Source organism: Lissotriton helveticus, chromosome 4_1 (assembly GCF_964261635.1).
Source record: "Lissotriton helveticus chromosome 4_1, aLisHel1.1, whole genome shotgun sequence".
Taxonomy (NCBI): domain Eukaryota; kingdom Metazoa; phylum Chordata; class Amphibia; order Caudata; family Salamandridae; genus Lissotriton; species Lissotriton helveticus.
This window is the reverse complement of record NC_136063.1, coordinates 1,672,040,185-1,672,061,170: the sequence shown is the minus strand read 5'-3', so window position 1 is coordinate 1,672,061,170 and position 20,986 is coordinate 1,672,040,185. Positions and strand designations below refer to the sequence as shown.

Sequence of the window (20,986 nt, the reverse complement as noted above, 5' to 3'; positions counted from 1 at the left end):
TTACACTATGAGCATTCAACAGAGATATCGTTTCATCAATGTAAGAAATGCCCCGCACTAATGCGCTCTCTTTTGTCTCAATGGAAAAATGACTCATGTATGGGAGGGTTCCATGGTGTAATGGTTAGCACTCTGGACTCTGAATCCAGCGATCCAAGTCCAAGCTCGGTGGGACCTGTATGAATTATGAGATTTACTATTTCACCCATTTCTTAGAATTTGGTCTTGGAAAAACATAACGTCAATGTTTTATACTGATACTTATCAACGTATAAGTATGCATCTATGTATACATAGCTATATCCGTCTAGATAGCGATAAGACTATATAAAGAAATCAATTATTCATAAACATATGTATTGAAGCTGAAAACTAAAAACTGTTGTTTCCCATCCACAATTTAAACGTTAGGTTCATTTCCTCTCTCATCTATATGACCAGTAATGAGATAGTTAATTTTTGCTGATTTCTTATATGACAACATGCTTGACTTACACAGTGCATTTAATTGTGAATTTCTTTGAAAGAGAAATTCAGATTATTACCTTTGACACGTCTTTCGAAAGATATTACTTTATGGTTATGGATTTACTTTAGAAAATCAGAGTGTAAATATATGTGTGTCTGAATTTCACGATTGTTATTCAAAACGTCATATCTTCTGTCCCCATAATACACAATTTGATTCCTCAAGTTTTGTTTTAATGAAGGATTTCCAATTAAAAAGTTCCATCTTCCCCTTATCAATAACAGTAAGATTTAAGAAAGTAATATCTTGCATCAGCCCCCTGTGATGAGTTTGAGAAAACAGAGTCAGCTCGCAAAATGTCTCATTATTTTGAGCCATTTAATTTCCATGTTTTCTAAAAGTTCTATCATTTGCTCACATCGAATAGACTTTCAGAATACAATCAATAGATTAATGTTTCACTCTACCCGTGTTAGATTTGTGATATTTATGAATACACTTGACAGAAAAAGATTTGATCAACAGTCATGAAAGTGGTCCCACCGAGATTTGAACTCGGATCCTTGGATTCAAAGTCCAAAGTGCTAACCATTACACCATGGAACCTCCCATGTGACAAGGGAGCAAATTGCTGCAGCAATGTGAACATTTCAAAGTTTTTAATGTTCTACAGTCAAAGACCAACAGAATGTTATTACTTTTCTATTCTGTTCAACTTTTGCATATTGAACTATGTTAGGGAAGGATGTTGCCCAGAGGACTCAAGTAACGCTATCACTCTGTTGAACAGTACTTTTTATGTGAGATACGATTTTGCAATAAAATATAAGATTCCCCCGTGAATGCAATCTCTTCTCTCAAAATGAAAAGCTCAACCTGGTACAGGTGGTTTGATGGTATCATGCTTAGCACTCTAGACTCTGAAAACCGGGATCTGAGTACAAATCACAGTGGGACTTATCTAAACTTTACGATTTTCTTTTCCATTCAGTTCTTAGAATTATTAATTGGAAAAACATCTCATTTACTTATAAACTTGTACATATCCACTTTACACGTATGTATCTCCCTATATCTTGCTATATGTCTCTGTATATTTATAGGACAACATAAACACATACATTATAAAAATGCATATAATTAGTAGAGGTGAAAATAATGAAAAGTTGTTGCCTCTCCACATTTGAAACATGAGCTTCTTCTCCTTACTCTTCTATATGTCATGAAATTGAGATAGTCACTTTTTACTCAATTTTGATCTAACAATATAGTTGATTTATACAAAGCATATCATATGATTTGTGAATAATCTTAAAAGAGAAAATTAGATCAGTACCTGTGAGGCCTCCAAGCAAAAGCTTATGTTTCACGATTGCAGATCGACTGTTGAAAATCAGCATGAAAAACGTTTTATTTCACAATTTCCATACTAATATACAAAAAACATTTGTACTATCTGAATGATACCGTCATTGTGGTTCTCTAGGTTTGATTTAAGAACACTTCTCTTTCAAAATGTGCTAAATTCGCCTTATCAATAGCGCAGAAAGCTTCAAAAAGGGATGCTGGGAATCAGGCCTCTGAAATGCATTTCAGAAAAACAGGATAGGATTTCTTAATGTCACACTATTTTGTGTAGGAATGTGATGTAAACGTATTATAATGTTTGTATTTCTGTAACTTGTTCAAGCTGATGGACGTTTTGAAAGGAATCAATAATTGTCTCTTTCAACCTACTGGTGTTGGATTCGAGCTATCAATAAACAAAGGTGACAGAAATAGAAAAGGTCAAGAGTAATAAAATAGTACCCCCAAGATTTGGACTGGTACCTTTGCATGCAAAGTCCAACGTGCCAATCATTGCTCTTTGGCGCAGCCCATGTGAGAGACAAAGAAATGGGTGTATTAGTTTGGAAATGTAAAATGTTTTAATATGTTACAGTCAAAGATGATCATTATGATATAACTTGCCTATCCTGATAAACGTTGCATATTTAACACTGTTAAGGAGAATGTATCTGAACAGAATCAAATCACATTATAACTCTTTACACTATGAGCATTCAACAGAGATATCGTTTCATCAATGTAAGAAATGCCCCGCACTAATGCGCTCTCTTTTGTCTCAATGGAAAAATGACTCATGTATGGGAGGGTTCCATGGTGTAATGGTTAGCACTCTGGACTCTGAATCCAGCGATCCAAGTCCAAGCTCGGTGGGACCTGTATGAATTATGAGATTTACTATTTCACCCATTTCTTAGAATTTGGTCTTGGAAAAACATAACGTCAATGTTTTATACTGATACTTATCAACGTATAAGTATGCATCTATGTATACATAGCTATATCCGTCTAGATAGCGATAAGACTATATAAAGAAATCAATTATTCATAAACATATGTATTGAAGCTGAAAACTAAAAACTGTTGTTTCCCATCCACAATTTAAACGTTAGGTTCATTTCCTCTCTCATCTATATGACCAGTAATGAGATAGTTAATTTTTGCTGATTTCTTATATGACAACATGCTTGACTTACACAGTGCATTTAATTGTGAATTTCTTTGAAAGAGAAATTCAGATTATTACCTTTGACACGTCTTTCGAAAGATTTTACTTCATGGTTATGGATTTACTTTAGAAAATCAGAGTGTAAATATATGTGTGTCTGAATTTCACGATTGTTATTCAAAACGTCATATCTTCTGTCCCCATAATACACAATTTGATTCCTCAAGTTTTGTTTTAATGAAGGATTTCCAATTAAAAAGTTCCATCTTCCCCTTATCAATAACAGTAAGATTTAAGAAAGTAATATCTTGCATCAGCCCCCTGTGATGAGTTTGTGAAAACAGAGTCAGCTCGCAAAATGTCTCATTATTTTGAGCCATTTAATTTCCATGTTTTCTAAAAGTTCTATCATTTGCTCACATCGAATAGACTTTCAGAATACAATCAATAAATTAATGTTTCACTCTACCCGTGTTAGATTTGTGATATTTATGAATACACTTGACAGAAAAAGATTTGATCAAAAGTCATGAAAGTGGTCCCACCGAGATTTGAACTCGGATCCTTGGATTCAAAGTCCAAAGTGCTAACCATTACACCATGGAACCTCCCATGTGACAAGGGAGCAAATTGCTGCAGCAATGTGAACATTTCAAAGTTTTTAATGTTCTACAGTCAAAGACCAACAGAATGTTATTACTTTTCTATTCTGTTCAACTTTTGCATATTGAACTATGTTAGGGAAGGATGTTGCCCAGAGGACTCAAGTAACGCTATCACTCTGTTGAACAGTACTTTTTATGTGAGATACGATTTTGCAATAAAATATAAGATTCCCCCGTGAATGCAATCTCTTCTCTCAAAATGAAAAGCTCAACCTGGTACAGGTGGTTTGATGGTATCATGCTTAGCACTCTAGACTCTGAAAACCGGGATCTGAGTACAAATCACAGTGGGACTTATCTAAACTTTACGATTTTCTTTTCCATTCAGTTCTTAGAATTATTAATTGGAAAAACATCTCATTTACTTATAAACTTGTACATATCCACTTTACACGTATGTATCTCCCTATATCTTGCTATATGTCTCTGTATATTTATAGGACAACATAAACACATACATTATAAAAATGCATATAATTAGTAGAGGTGAAAATAATGAAAAGTTGTTGCCTCTCCACATTTGAAACATGAGCTTCTTCTCCTTACTCTTCTATATGTCATGAAATTGAGATAGTCACTTTTTACTCAATTTTGATCTAACAATATAGTTGATTTATACAAAGCATATCATATGATTTGTGAATAATCTTAAAAGAGAAAATTAGATCAGTACCTGTGAGGCCTCCAAGCAAAAGCTTATGTTTCACGATTGCAGATCGACTGTTGAAAATCAGCATGAAAAACGTTTTATTTCACAATTTCCATACTAATATACAAAAAACATTTGTACTATCTGAATGATACCGTCATTGTGGTTCTCTAGGTTTGATTTAAGAACACTTCTCTTTCAAAATGTGCTAAATTCGCCTTATCAATAGCGCAGAAAGCTTCAAAAAGGGATGCTGGGAATCAGGCCTCTGAAATGCATTTCAGAAAAACAGGATAGGATTTCTTAATGTCACACTATTTTGTGTAGGAATGTGATGTAAACGTATTATAATGTTTGTATTTCTGTAACTTGTTCAAGCTGATGGACGTTTTGAAAGGAATCAATAATTGTCTCTTTCAACCTACTGGTGTTGGATTTGAGCTATCAATAAACAAAGGTGACAGAAATAGAAAAGGTCAAGAGTAATAAAATAGTACCCCCAAGATTTGGACTGGTACCTTTGCATGCAAAGTCCAACGTGCCAATCATTGCTCTTTGGCGCAGCCCATTTGAGAGACAAAGAAATGGGTGTATTAGTTTGGAAATGTAAAATGTTTTAATATGTTACAGTCAAAGATGATCATTATGATATAACTTGCCTATCCTGATAAACGTTTGCATATTTAACACTGTTAAGGAGAATGTATCTGAACAGAATCAAATCACATTATAGCTCTTTACACTATGAGCATTCAACAGAGATATCGTTTCATCAATGTAAGAAATGCCCCGCACTAATGCGCTCTCTTTTGTCTCAATGGAAAAATGACTCATGTATGGGAGGGTTCCATGGTGTAATGGTTAGCACTCTGGACTCTGAATCCAGCGATCCAAGTCCAAGCTCGGTGGGACCTGTATGAATTATGAGATTTACTATTTCACCCATTTCTTAGAATTTGGTCTTGGAAAAACATAACGTCAATGTTTTATACTGATACTTATCAACGTATAAGTATGCATCTATGTATACATAGCTATATCCGTCTAGATAGCGATAAGACTATATAAAGAAATCAATTATTCATAAACATATGTATTGAAGCTGAAAACTAAAAACTGTTGTTTCCCATCCACAATTTAAACGTTAGGTTCATTTCCTCTCTCATCTATATGACCAGTAATGAGATAGTTAATTTTTGCTGATTTCTTATATGACAACATGCTTGACTTACACAGTGCATTTAATTGTGAATTTCTTTGAAAGAGAAATTCAGATTATTACCTTTGACACGTCTTTCGAAAGATTTTACTTCATGGTTATGGATTTACTTTAGAAAATCAGAGTGTAAATATATGTGTGTCTGAATTTCACGATTGTTATTCAAAACGTCATATCTTCTGTCCCCATAATACACAATTTGATTCCTCAAGTTTTGTTTTAATGAAGGATTTCCAATTAAAAAGTTCCATCTTCCCCTTATCAATAACAGTAAGATTTAAGAAAGTAATATCTTGCATCAGCCCCCTGTGATGAGTTTGAGAAAACAGAGTCAGCTCGCAAAATGTCTCATTATTTTGAGCCATTTAATTTCCATGTTTTCTAAAAGTTCTATCATTTGCTCACATCGAATAGACTTTCAGAATACAATCAATAAATTAATGTTTCACTCTACCCGTGTTAGATTTGTGATATTTATGAATACACTTGACAGAAAAAGATTTGATCAACAGTCATGAAAGTGGTCCCACCGAGATTTGAACTCGGATCCTTGGATTCAAAGTCCAAAGTGCTAACCATTACACCATGGAACCTCCCATGTGACAAGGGAGCAAATTGCTGCAGCAATGTGAACATTTCAAAGTTTTTAATGTTCTACAGTCAAAGACCAACAGAATGTTATTACTTTTCTATTCTGTTCAACTTTTGCATATTGAACTATGTTAGGGAAGGATGTTGCCCAGAGGACTCAAGTAACGCTATCACTCTGTTGAACAGTACTTTTTATGTGAGATACGATTTTGCAATAAAATATAAGATTCCCCCGTGAATGCAATCTCTTCTCTAAAAATGAAAAGCTCAACCTGGTACAGGTGGTTTGATGGTATCATGCTTAGCACTCTAGACTCTGAAAACCGGGATCTGAGTACAAATCACAGTGGGACTTATCTAAACTTTACGATTTTCTTTTCCATTCAGTTCTTAGAATTATTAATTGGAAAAACATCTCATTTACTTATAAACTTGTACATATCCACTTTACACGTATGTATCTCCCTATATCTTGCTATATGTCTCTGTATATTTATAGGACAACATAAACACATACATTATAAAAATGCATATAATTAGTAGAGGTGAAAATAATGAAAAGTTGTTGCCTCTCCACATTTGAAACATGAGCTTCTTCTCCTTACTCTTCTATATGTCATGAAATTGAGATAGTCACTTTTTACTCAATTTTGATCTAACAATATAGTTGATTTATACAAAGCATATCATATGATTTGTGAATAATCTTAAAAGAGAAAATTAGATCAGTACCTGTGAGGCCTCCAAGCAAAAGCTTATGTTTCACGATTGCAGATCGACTGTTGAAAATCAGCATGAAAAACGTTTTATTTCACAATTTCCATACTAATATACAAAAAACATTTGTACTATCTGAATGATACCGTCATTGTGGTTCTCTAGGTTTGATTTAAGAACACTTCTCTTTCAAAATGTGCTAAATTCGCCTTATCAATAGCGCAGAAAGCTTCAAAAAGGGATGCTGGGAATCAGGCCTCTGAAATGCATTTCAGAAAAACAGGATAGGATTTCTTAATGTCACACTATTTTGTGTAGGAATGTGATGTAAACGTATTATAATGTTTGTATTTCTGTAACTTGTTCAAGCTGATGGACGTTTTGAAAGGAATCAATAATTGTCTCTTTCAACCTACTGGTGTTGGATTCGAGCTATCAATAAACAAAGGTGACAGAAATAGAAAAGGTCAAGAGTAATAAAATAGTACCCCCAAGATTTGGACTGGTACCTTTGCATGCAAAGTCCAACGTGCCAATCATTGCTCTTTGGCGCAGCCCATGTGAGAGACAAAGAAATGGGTGTATTAGTTTGGAAATGTAAAATGTTTTAATATGTTACAGTCAAAGATGATCATTATGATATAACTTGCCTATCCTGATAAACGTTTGCATATTTAACACTGTTAAGGAGAATGTATCTGAACAGAATCAAATCACATTATAACTCTTTACACTATGAGCATTCAACAGAGATATCGTTTCATCAATGTAAGAAATGCCCCGCACTAATGCGCTCTCTTTTGTCTCAATGGAAAAATGACTCATGTATGGGAGGGTTCCATGGTGTAATGGTTAGCACTCTGGACTCTGAATCCAGCGATCCAAGTCCAAGCTCGGTGGGACCTGTATGAATTATGAGATTTACTATTTCACCCATTTCTTAGAATTTGGTCTTGGAAAAACATAACGTCAATGTTTTATACTGATACTTATCAACGTATAAGTATGCATCTATGTATACATAGCTATATCCGTCTAGATAGCGATAAGACTATATAAAGAAATCAATTATTCATAAACATATGTATTGAAGCTGAAAACTAAAAACTGTTGTTTCCCATCCACAATTTAAACGTTAGGTTCATTTCCTCTCTCATCTATATGACCAGTAATGAGATAGTTAATTTTTGCTGATTTCTTATATGACAACATGCTTGACTTACACAGTGCATTTAATTGTGAATTTCTTTGAAAGAGAAATTCAGATTATTACCTTTGACACGTCTTTCGAAAGATTTTACTTCATGGTTATGGATTTACTTTAGAAAATCAGAGTGTAAATATATGTGTGTCTGAATTTCACGATTGTTATTCAAAACGTCATATCTTCTGTCCCCATAATACACAATTTGATTCCTCAAGTTTTGTTTTAATGAAGGATTTCCAATTAAAAAGTTCCATCTTCCCCTTATCAATAACAGTAAGATTTAAGAAAGTAATATCTTGCATCAGCCCCCTGTGATGAGTTTGTGAAAACAGAGTCAGCTCGCAAAATGTCTCATTATTTTGAGCCATTTAATTTCCATGTTTTCTAAAAGTTCTATCATTTGCTCACATCGAATAGACTTTCAGAATACAATCAATAAATTAATGTTTCACTCTACCCGTGTTAGATTTGTGATATTTATGAATACACTTGACAGAAAAAGATTTGATCAAAAGTCATGAAAGTGGTCCCACCGAGATTTGAACTCGGATCCTTGGATTCAAAGTCCAAAGTGCTAACCATTACACCATGGAACCTCCCATGTGACAAGGGAGCAAATTGCTGCAGCAATGTGAACATTTCAAAGTTTTTAATGTTCTACAGTCAAAGACCAACAGAATGTTATTACTTTTCTATTCTGTTCAACTTTTGCATATTGAACTATGTTAGGGAAGGATGTTGCCCAGAGGACTCAAGTAACGCTATCACTCTGTTGAACAGTACTTTTTATGTGAGATACGATTTTGCAATAAAATATAAGATTCCCCCGTGAATGCAATCTCTTCTCTCAAAATGAAAAGCTCAACCTGGTACAGGTGGTTTGATGGTATCATGCTTAGCACTCTAGACTCTGAAAACCGGGATCTGAGTACAAATCACAGTGGGACTTATCTAAACTTTACGATTTTCTTTTCCATTCAGTTCTTAGAATTATTAATTGGAAAAACATCTCATTTACTTATAAACTTGTACATATCCACTTTACACGTATGTATCTCCCTATATCTTGCTATATGTCTCTGTATATTTATAGGACAACATAAACACATACATTATAAAAATGCATATAATTAGTAGAGGTGAAAATAATGAAAAGTTGTTGCCTCTCCACATTTGAAACATGAGCTTCTTCTCCTTACTCTTCTATATGTCATGAAATTGAGATAGTCACTTTTTACTCAATTTTGATCTAACAATATAGTTGATTTATACAAAGCATATCATATGATTTGTGAATAATCTTAAAAGAGAAAATTAGATCAGTACCTGTGAGGCCTCCAAGCAAAAGCTTATGTTTCACGATTGCAGATCGACTGTTGAAAATCAGCATGAAAAACGTTTTATTTCACAATTTCCATACTAATATACAAAAAACATTTGTACTATCTGAATGATACCGTCATTGTGGTTCTCTAGGTTTGATTTAAGAACACTTCTCTTTCAAAATGTGCTAAATTCGCCTTATCAATAGCGCAGAAAGCTTCAAAAAGGGATGCTGGGAATCAGGCCTCTGAAATGCATTTCAGAAAAACAGGATAGGATTTCTTAATGTCACACTATTTTGTGTAGGAATGTGATGTAAACGTATTATAATGTTTGTATTTCTGTAACTTGTTCAAGCTGATGGACGTTTTGAAAGGAATCAATAATTGTCTCTTTCAACCTACTGGTGTTGGATTTGAGCTATCAATAAACAAAGGTGACAGAAATAGAAAAGGTCAAGAGTAATAAAATAGTACCCCCAAGATTTGGACTGGTACCTTTGCATGCAAAGTCCAACGTGCCAATCATTGCTCTTTGGCGCAGCCCATTTGAGAGACAAAGAAATGGGTGTATTAGTTTGGAAATGTAAAATGTTTTAATATGTTACAGTCAAAGATGATCATTATGATATAACTTGCCTATCCTGATAAACGTTTGCATATTTAACACTGTTAAGGAGAATGTATCTGAACAGAATCAAATCACATTATAGCTCTTTACACTATGAGCATTCAACAGAGATATCGTTTCATCAATGTAAGAAATGCCCCGCACTAATGCGCTCTCTTTTGTCTCAATGGAAAAATGACTCATGTATGGGAGGGTTCCATGGTGTAATGGTTAGCACTCTGGACTCTGAATCCAGCGATCCAAGTCCAAGCTCGGTGGGACCTGTATGAATTATGAGATTTACTATTTCACCCATTTCTTAGAATTTGGTCTTGGAAAAACATAACGTCAATGTTTTATACTGATACTTATCAACGTATAAGTATGCATCTATGTATACATAGCTATATCCGTCTAGATAGCGATAAGACTATATAAAGAAATCAATTATTCATAAACATATGTATTGAAGCTGAAAACTAAAAACTGTTGTTTCCCATCCACAATTTAAACGTTAGGTTCATTTCCTCTCTCATCTATATGACCAGTAATGAGATAGTTAATTTTTGCTGATTTCTTATATGACAACATGCTTGACTTACACAGTGCATTTAATTGTGAATTTCTTTGAAAGAGAAATTCAGATTATTACCTTTGACACGTCTTTCGAAAGATTTTACTTTATGGTTATGGATTTACTTTAGAAAATCAGAGTGTAAATATATGTGTGTCTGAATTTCACGATTGTTATTCAAAACGTCATATCTTCTGTCCCCATAATACACAATTTGATTCCTCAAGTTTTGTTTTAATGAAGGATTTCCAATTAAAAAGTTCCATCTTCCCCTTATCAATAACAGTAAGATTTAAGAAAGTAATATCTTGCATCAGCCCCCTGTGATGAGTTTGAGAAAACAGAGTCAGCTCGCAAAATGTCTCATTATTTTGAGCCATTTAATTTCCATGTTTTCTAAAAGTTCTATCATTTGCTCACATCGAATAGACTTTCAGAATACAATCAATAAATTAATGTTTCACTCTACCCGTGTTAGATTTGTGATATTTATGAATACACTTGACAGAAAAAGATTTGATCAACAGTCATGAAAGTGGTCCCACCGAGATTTGAACTCGGATCCTTGGATTCAAAGTCCAAAGTGCTAACCATTACACCATGGAACCTCCCATGTGACAAGGGAGCAAATTGCTGCAGCAATGTGTACATTTCAAAGTTTTTAATGTTCTACAGTCAAAGACCAACAGAATGTTATTACTTTTCTATTCTGTTCAACTTTTGCATATTGAACTATGTTAGGGAAGGATGTTGCCCAGAGGACTCAAGTAACGCTATCACTCTGTTGAACAGTACTTTTTATGTGAGATACGATTTTGCAATAAAATATAAGATTCCCCCGTGAATGCAATCTCTTCTCTCAAAATGAAAAGCTCAACCTGGTACAGGTGGTTTGATGGTATCATGCTTAGCACTCTAGACTCTGAAAACCGGGATCTGAGTACAAATCACAGTGGGACTTATCTAAACTTTACGATTTTCTTTTCCATTCAGTTCTTAGAATTATTAATTGGAAAAACATCTCATTTACTTATAAACTTGTACATATCCACTTTACACGTATGTATCTCCCTATATCTTGCTATATGTCTCTGTATATTTATAGGACAACATAAACACATACATTATAAAAATGCATATAATTAGTAGAGGTGAAAATAATGAAAAGTTGTTGCCTCTCCACATTTGAAACATGAGCTTCTTCTCCTTACTCTTCTATATGTCATGAAATTGAGATAGTCACTTTTTACTCAATTTTGATCTAACAATATAGTTGATTTATACAAAGCATATCATATGATTTGTGAATAATCTTAAAAGAGAAAATTAGATCAGTACCTGTGAGGCCTCCAAGCAAAAGCTTATGTTTCACGATTGCAGATCGACTGTTGAAAATCAGCATGAAAAACGTTTTATTTCACAATTTCCATACTAATATACAAAAAACATTTGTACTATCTGAATGATACCGTCATTGTGGTTCTCTAGGTTTGATTTAAGAACACTTCTCTTTCAAAATGTGCTAAATTCGCCTTATCAATAGCGCAGAAAGCTTCAAAAAGGGATGCTGGGAATCAGGCCTCTGAAATGCATTTCAGAAAAACAGGATAGGATTTCTTAATGTCACACTATTTTGTGTAGGAATGTGATGTAAACGTATTATAATGTTTGTATTTCTGTAACTTGTTCAAGCTGATGGACGTTTTGAAAGGAATCAATAATTGTCTCTTTCAACCTACTGGTGTTGGATTCGAGCTATCAATAAACAAAGGTGACAGAAATAGAAAAGGTCAAGAGTAATAAAATAGTACCCCCAAGATTTGGACTGGTACCTTTGCATGCAAAGTCCAACGTGCCAATCATTGCTCTTTGGCGCAGCCCATGTGAGAGACAAAGAAATGGGTGTATTAGTTTGGAAATGTAAAATGTTTTAATATGTTACAGTCAAAGATGATCATTATGATATAACTTGCCTATCCTGATAAACGTTTGCATATTTAACACTGTTAAGGAGAATGTATCTGAACAGAATCAAATCACATTATAACTCTTTACACTATGAGCATTCAACAGAGATATCGTTTCATCAATGTAAGAAATGCCCCGCACTAATGCGCTCTCTTTTGTCTCAATGGAAAAATGACTCATGTATGGGAGGGTTCCATGGTGTAATGGTTAGCACTCTGGACTCTGAATCCAGCGATCCAAGTCCAAGCTCGGTGGGACCTGTATGAATTATGAGATTTACTATTTCACCCATTTCTTAGAATTTGGTCTTGGAAAAACATAACGTCAATGTTTTATACTGATACTTATCAACGTATAAGTATGCATCTATGTATACATAGCTATATCCGTCTAGATAGCGATAAGACTATATAAAGAAATCAATTATTCATAAACATATGTATTGAAGCTGAAAACTAAAAACTGTTGTTTCCCATCCACAATTTAAACGTTAGGTTCATTTCCTCTCTCATCTATATGACCAGTAATGAGATAGTTAATTTTTGCTGATTTCTTATATGACAACATGCTTGACTTACACAGTGCATTTAATTGTGAATTTCTTTGAAAGAGAAATTCCGATTATTACCTTTGACACGTCTTTCGAAAGATTTTACTTCATGGTTATGGATTTACTTTAGAAAATCAGAGTGTAAATATATGTGTGTCTGAATTTCACGATTGTTATTCAAAACGTCATATCTTCTGTCCCCATAATACACAATTTGATTCCTCAAGTTTTGTTTTAATGAAGGATTTCCAATTAAAAAGTTCCATCTTCCCCTTATCAATAACAGTAAGATTTAAGAAAGTAATATCTTGCATCAGCCCCCTGTGATGAGTTTGTGAAAACAGAGTCAGCTCGCAAAATGTCTCATTATTTTGAGCCATTTAATTTCCATGTTTTCTAAAAGTTCTATCATTTGCTCACATCGAATAGACTTTCAGAATACAATCAATAAATTAATGTTTCACTCTACCCGTGTTAGATTTGTGATATTTATGAATACACTTGACAGAAAAAGATTTGATCAAAAGTCATGAAAGTGGTCCCACCGAGATTTGAACTCGGATCCTTGGATTCAAAGTCCAAAGTGCTAACCATTACACCATGGAACCTCCCATGTGACAAGGGAGCAAATTGCTGCAGCAATGTGAACATTTCAAAGTTTTTAATGTTCTACAGTCAAAGACCAACAGAATGTTATTACTTTTCTATTCTGTTCAACTTTTGCATATTGAACTATGTTAGGGAAGGATGTTGCCCAGAGGACTCAAGTAACGCTATCACTCTGTTGAACAGTACTTTTTATGTGAGATACGATTTTGCAATAAAATATAAGATTCCCCCGTGAATGCAATCTCTTCTCTCAAAATGAAAAGCTCAACCTGGTACAGGTGGTTTGATGGTATCATGCTTAGCACTCTAGACTCTGAAAACCGGGATCTGAGTACAAATCACAGTGGGACTTATCTAAACTTTACGATTTTCTTTTCCATTCAGTTCTTAGAATTATTAATTGGAAAAACATCTCATTTACTTATAAACTTGTACATATCCACTTTACACGTATGTATCTCCCTATATCTTGCTATATGTCTCTGTATATTTATAGGACAACATAAACACATACATTATAAAAATGCATATAATTAGTAGAGGTGAAAATAATGAAAAGTTGTTGCCTCTCCACATTTGAAACATGAGCTTCTTCTCCTTACTCTTCTATATGTCATGAAATTGAGATAGTCACTTTTTACTCAATTTTGATCTAACAATATAGTTGATTTATACAAAGCATATCATATGATTTGTGAATAATCTTAAAAGAGAAAATTAGATCAGTACCTGTGAGGCCTCCAAGCAAAAGCTTATGTTTCACGATTGCAGATCGACTGTTGAAAATCAGCATGAAAAACGTTTTATTTCACAATTTCCATACTAATATACAAAAAACATTTGTACTATCTGAATGATACCGTCATTGTGGTTCTCTAGGTTTGATTTAAGAACACTTCTCTTTCAAAATGTGCTAAATTCGCCTTATCAATAGCGCAGAAAGCTTCAAAAAGGGATGCTGGGAATCAGGCCTCTGAAATGCATTTCAGAAAAACAGGATAGGATTTCTTAATGTCACACTATTTTGTGTAGGAATGTGATGTAAACGTATTATAATGTTTGTATTTCTGTAACTTGTTCAAGCTGATGGACGTTTTGAAAGGAATCAATAATTGTCTCTTTCAACCTACTGGTGTTGGATTTGAGCTATCAATAAACAAAGGTGACAGAAATAGAAAAGGTCAAGAGTAATAAAATAGTACCCCCAAGATTTGGACTGGTACCTTTGCATGCAAAGTCCAACGTGCCAATCATTGCTCTTTGGCGCAGCCCATTTGAGAGACAAAGAAATGGGTGTATTAGTTTGGAAATGTAAAATGTTTTAATATGTTACAGTCAAAGATGATCATTATGATATAACTTGCCTATCCTGATAAACGTTTGCATATTTAACACTGTTAAGGAGAATGTATCTGAACAGAATCAAATCACATTATAGCTCTTTACACTATGAGCATTCAACAGAGATATCGTTTCATCAATGTAAGAAATGCCCCGCACTAATGCGCTCTCTTTTGTCTCAATGGAAAAATGACTCATGTATGGGAGGGTTCCATGGTGTAATGGTTAGCACTCTGGACTCTGAATCCAGCGATCCAAGTCCAAGCTCGGTGGGACCTGTATGAATTATGAGATTTACTATTTCACCCATTTCTTAGAATTTGGTCTTGGAAAAACATAACGTCAATGTTTTATACTGATACTTATCAACGTATAAGTATGCATCTATGTATACATAGCTATATCCGTCTAGATAGCGATAAGACTATATAAAGAAATCAATTATTCATAAACATATGTATTGAAGCTGAAAACTAAAAACTGTTGTTTCCCATCCACAATTTAAACGTTAGGTTCATTTCCTCTCTCATCTATATGACCAGTAATGAGATAGTTAATTTTTGCTGATTTCTTATATGACAACATGCTTGACTTACACAGTGCATTTAATTGTGAATTTCTTTGAAAGAGAAATTCAGATTATTACCTTTGACACGTCTTTCGAAAGATTTTACTTTATGGTTATGGATTTACTTTAGAAAATCAGAGTGTAAATATATGTGTGTCTGAATTTCACGATTGTTATTCAAAACGTCATATCTTCTGTCCCCATAATACACAATTTGATTCCTCAAGTTTTGTTTTAATGAAGGATTTCCAATTAAAAAGTTCCATCTTCCCCTTATCAATAACAGTAAGATTTAAGAAAGTAATATCTTGCATCAGCCCCCTGTGATGAGTTTGAGAAAACAGAGTCAGTTCGCAAAATGTCTCATTATTTTGAGCCATTTAATTTCCATGTTTTCTAAAAGTTCTATCATTTGCTCACATCGAATAGACTTTCAGAATACAATCAATAAATTAATGTTTCACTCTACCCGTGTTAGATTTGTGATATTTATGAATACACTTGACAGAAAAAGATTTGATCAACAGTCATGAAAGTGGTCCCACCGAGATTTGAACTCGGATCCTTGGATTCAAAGTCCAAAGTGCTAACCATTACACCATGGAACCTCCCATGTGACAAGGGAGCAAATTGCTGCAGCAATGTGTACATTTCAAAGTTTTTAATGTTCTACAGTCAAAGACCAACAGAATGTTATTACTTTTCTATTCTGTTCAACTTTTGCATATTGAACTATGTTAGGGAAGGATGTTGCCCAGAGGACTCAAGTAACGCTATCACTCTGTTGAACAGTACTTTTTATGTGAGATACGATTTTGCAATAAAATATAAGATTCCCCCGTGAATGCAATCTCTTCTCTCAAAATGAAAAGCTCAACCTGGTACAGGTGGTTTGATGGTATCATGCTTAGCACTCTAGACTCTGAAAACCGGGATCTGAGTACAAATCACAGTGGGACTTATCTAAACTTTACGATTTTCTTTTCCATTCAGTTCTTAGAATTATTAATTGGAAAAACATCTCATTTACTTATAAACTTGTACATATCCACTTTACACGTATGTATCTCCCTATATCTTGCTATATGTCTCTGTATATTTATAGGACAACATAAACACATACATTATAAAAATGCATATAATTAGTAGAGGTGAAAATAATGAAAAGTTGTTGCCTCTCCACATTTGAAACATGAGCTTCTTCTCCTTACTCTTCTATATGTCATGAAATTGAGATAGTCACTTTTTACTCAATTTTGATCTAACAATATAGTTGATTTATACAAAGCATATCATATGATTTGTGAATAATCTTAAAAGAGAAAATTAGATCAGTACCTGTGAGGCCTCCAAGCAAAAGCTTATGTTTCACGATTGCAGATCGACTGTTGAAAATCAGCATGAAAAACGTTTTATTTCACAATTTCCATACTAATATACAAAAAACATTTGTACTATCTGAATGATACCGTCATTGTGGTTCTCTAGGTTTGATTTAAGAACACTTCTCTTTCAAAATGTGCTAAATTCGCCTTATCAATAGCGCAGAAAGCTTCAAAAAGGGATGCTGGGAATCAGGCCTCTGAAATGCATTTCAGAAAAACAGGATAGGATTTCTTAATGTCACACTATTTTGTGTAGGAATGTGATGTAAACGTATTATAATGTTCGTATTTCTGTAACTTGTTCAAGCTGATGGACGTTTTGAAAGGAATCAATAATTGTCTCTTTCAACCTACTGGTGTTGGATTTGAGCTATCAATAAACAAAGGTGACAGAAATAGAAAAGGTCAAGAGTAATAAAATAGTACCCCCAAGATTTGGACTGGTACCTTTGCATGCAAAGTCCAACGTGCCAATCATTGCTCTTTGGCGCAGCCCATTTGAGAGACAAAGAAATGGGTGTATTAGTTTGGAAATGTAAAATGTTTTAATATGTTACAGTCAAAGATGATCATTATGATATAACTTGCCTATCCTGATAAACGTTTGCATATTTAACACTGTTAAGGAGAATGTATCTGAACAGAATCAAATCACATTATAGCTCTTTACACTATGAGCATTCAACAGAGATATCGTTTCATCAATGTAAGAAATGCCCCGCACTAATGCGCTCTCTTTTGTCTCAATGGAAAAATGACTCATGTATGGGAGGGTTCCATGGTGTAATGGTTAGCACTCTGGACTCTGAATCCAGCGATCCAAGTCCAAGCTCGGTGGGACCTGTATGAATTATGAGATTTACTATTTCACCCATTTCTTAGAATTTGGTCTTGGAAAAACATAACGTCAATGTTTTATACTGATACTTATCAACGTATAAGTATGCATCTATGTATACATAGCTATATCCGTCTAGATAGCGATAAGACTATATAAAGAAATCAATTATTCATAAACATATGTATTGAAGCTGAAAACTAAAAACTGTTGTTTCCCATCCACAATTTAAACGTTAGGTTCATTTCCTCTCTCATCTATATGACCAGTAATGAGATAGTTAATTTTTGCTGATTTCTTATATGACAACATGCTTGACTTACACAGTGCATTTAATTGTGAATTTCTTTGAAAGAGAAATTCAGATTATTACCTTTGACACGTCTTTCGAAAGATTTTACTTTATGGTTATGGATTTACTTTAGAAAATCAGAGTGTAAATATATGTGTGTCTGAATTTCACGATTGTTATTCAAAACGTCATATCTTCTGTCCCCATAATACACAATTTGATTCCTCAAGTTTTGTTTTAATGAAGGATTTCCAATTAAAAAGTTCCATCTTCCCCTTATCAATAACAGTAAGATTTAAGAAAGTAATATCTTGCATCAGCCCCCTGTGATGAGTTTGAGAAAACAGAGTCAGTTCGCAAAATGTCTCATTATTTTGAGCCATTTAATTTCCATGTTTTCTAAAAGTTCTATCATTTGCTCACATCGAATAGACTTTCAGAATACAATCAATAAATTAATGTTTCACTCTACCCGTGTTAGATTTGTGATATTTATGAATACACTTGACAGAAAAAGATTTGATCAACAGTCATGAAAGTGGTCCCACCGAGATTTGAACTCGGATCCTTGGATTCAAAGTCCAAAGTGCTAACCATTACACCATGGAACCTCCCATGTGACAAGGGAGCAAATTGCTGCAGCAATGTGTACATTTCAAAGTTTTTAATGTTCTACAGTCAAAGACCAACAGAATGTTATTACTTTTCTATTCTGTTCAACTTTTGCATATTGAACTATGTTAGGGAAGGATGTTGCCCAGAGGACTCAAGTAACGCTATCACTCTGTTGAACAGTACTTTTTATGTGAGATACGATTTTGCAATAAAATATAAGATTCCCCCGTGAATGCAATCTCTTCTCTCAAAATGAAAAGCTCAACCTGGTACAGGTGGTTTGATGGTATCATGCTTAGCACTCTAGACTCTGAAAACCGGGATCTGAGTACAAATCACAGTGGGACTTATCTAAACTTTACGATTTTCTTTTCCATTCAGTTCTTAGAATTATTAATTGGAAAAACATCTCATTTACTTATAAACTTGTACATATCCACTTTACACGTATGTATCTCCCTATATCTTGCTATATGTCTCTGTATATTTATAGGACAACATAAACACATACATTATAAAAATGCATATAATTAGTAGAGGTGAAAATAATGAAAAGTTGTTGCCTCTCCACATTTGAAACATGAGCTTCTTCTCCTTACTCTTCTATATGTCATGAAATTGAGATAGTCACTTTTTACTCAATTTTGATCTAACAATATAGTTGATTTATACAAAGCATATCATATGATTTGTGAATAATCTTAAAAGAGAAAATTAGATCAGTACCTGTGAGGCCTCCAAGCAAAAGCTTATGTTTCACGATTGCAGATCGACTGTTGAAAATCAGCATGAAAAACGTTTTATTTCACAATTTCCATACTAATATACAAAAAACATTTGTACTATCTGAATGATACCGTCATTGTGGTTCTCTAGGTTTGATTTAAGAACACTTCTCTTTCAAAATGTGCTAAATTCGCCTTATCAATAGCGCAGAAAGCTTCAAAAAGGGATGCTGGGAATCAGGCCTCTGAAATGCATTTCAGAAAAACAGGATAGGATTTCTTAATGTCACACTATTTTGTGTAGGAATGTGATGTAAACGTATTATAATGTTTGTATTTCTGTAACTTGTTCAAGCTGATGGACGTTTTGAAAGGAATCAATAATTGTCTCTTTCAACCTACTGGTGTTGGATTTGAGCTATCAATAAACAAAGGTGACAGAAATAGAAAAGGTCAAGAGTAATAAAATAGTACCCCCAAGATTTGGACTGGTACCTTTGCATGCAAAGTCCAACGTGCCAATCATTGCTCTTTGGCGCAGCCCATTTGAGAGACAAAGAAATGGGTGTATTAGTTTGGAAATGTAAAATGTTTTAATATGTTACAGTCAAAGATGATCATTATGATATAACTTGCCTATCCTGATAAACGTTTGCATATTTAACACTGTTAAGGAGAATGTATCTGAACAGAATCAAATCACATTATAGCTCTTTACACTATGAGCATTCAACAGAGATATCGTTTCATCAATGTAAGAAATGCCCCGCACTAATGCGCTCTCTTTTGTCTCAATGGAAAAATGACTCATGTATGGGAGGGTTCCATGGTGTAATGGTTAGCACTCTGGACTCTGAATCCAGCGATCCAAGTCCAAGCTCGGTGGGACCTGTATGAATTATGAGATTTACTATTTCACCCATTTCTTAGAATTTGGTCTTGGAAAAACATAACGTCAATGTTTTATACTGATACTTATCAACGTATAAGTATGCATCTATGTATACATAGCTATATCCGTCTAGATAGCGATAAGACTATATAAAGAAATCAATTATTCATAAACATATGTATTGAAGCTGAAAACTAAAAACTGTTGTTTCCCATCCACAATTTAAACGTTAGGTTCATTTCCTCTCTCATCTATATGACCAGTAATGAGATAGTTAATTTTTGCTGATTTCTTATATGACAACATGCTTGACTTACACAGTGCATTTAATTGTGAATTTCTTTGAAAGAGAAATTCAGATTATTACCTTTGACACGTCTTTCGAAAGATTTTACTTTATGGTTATGGATTTACTTTAGAAAATCAGAGTGTAAATATATGTGTGTCTGAATTTCACGATTGTTATTCAAAACGTCATATCTTCTGTCCCCATAATACACAATTTGATTCCTCAAGTTTTGTTTTAATGAAGGATTTCCAATTAAAAAGTTCCATCTTCCCCTTATCAATAACAGTAAGATTTAAGAAAGTAATATCTTGCATCAGCCCCCTGTGATGAGTTTGAGAAAACAGAGTCAGTTCGCAAAATGTCTCATTATTTTGAG

At 33.9% G+C, this 20,986-nt stretch overlaps 8 non-coding genes across 8 annotated transcripts; all 8 read right to left on the bottom strand.

Moving 5' to 3' along the window:
- Positions 1 to 1,003: 1,003 nt before the first annotated feature.
- On the bottom strand, positions 1,004 to 1,075 carry TRNAQ-UUG (transfer RNA glutamine (anticodon UUG)). The gene has a single exon. It is a non-coding gene; the product is annotated as a tRNA-Gln (tRNA).
- Positions 1,076 to 3,520: 2,445 nt separating this feature from the next.
- On the bottom strand, positions 3,521 to 3,592 carry TRNAQ-UUG (transfer RNA glutamine (anticodon UUG)). The gene has a single exon. It is a non-coding gene; the product is annotated as a tRNA-Gln (tRNA).
- Positions 3,593 to 6,038: 2,446 nt separating this feature from the next.
- On the bottom strand, positions 6,039 to 6,110 carry TRNAQ-UUG (transfer RNA glutamine (anticodon UUG)). Its single transcript has one exon. It is a non-coding gene; the product is annotated as a tRNA-Gln (tRNA).
- Positions 6,111 to 8,556: 2,446 nt separating this feature from the next.
- On the bottom strand, positions 8,557 to 8,628 carry TRNAQ-UUG (transfer RNA glutamine (anticodon UUG)). Its single transcript has one exon. It is a non-coding gene; the product is annotated as a tRNA-Gln (tRNA).
- Positions 8,629 to 11,074: 2,446 nt separating this feature from the next.
- Positions 11,075 to 11,146, bottom strand: TRNAQ-UUG (transfer RNA glutamine (anticodon UUG)). The gene has a single exon. It is a non-coding gene; the product is annotated as a tRNA-Gln (tRNA).
- Positions 11,147 to 13,592: 2,446 nt separating this feature from the next.
- On the bottom strand, positions 13,593 to 13,664 carry TRNAQ-UUG (transfer RNA glutamine (anticodon UUG)). Its single transcript has one exon. It is a non-coding gene; the product is annotated as a tRNA-Gln (tRNA).
- Positions 13,665 to 16,110: 2,446 nt separating this feature from the next.
- Positions 16,111 to 16,182, bottom strand: TRNAQ-UUG (transfer RNA glutamine (anticodon UUG)). The gene has a single exon. It is a non-coding gene; the product is annotated as a tRNA-Gln (tRNA).
- Positions 16,183 to 18,628: 2,446 nt separating this feature from the next.
- Positions 18,629 to 18,700, bottom strand: TRNAQ-UUG (transfer RNA glutamine (anticodon UUG)). Its single transcript has one exon. It is a non-coding gene; the product is annotated as a tRNA-Gln (tRNA).
- Between the last annotated feature and the right edge of the window lie 2,286 nt (positions 18,701 to 20,986).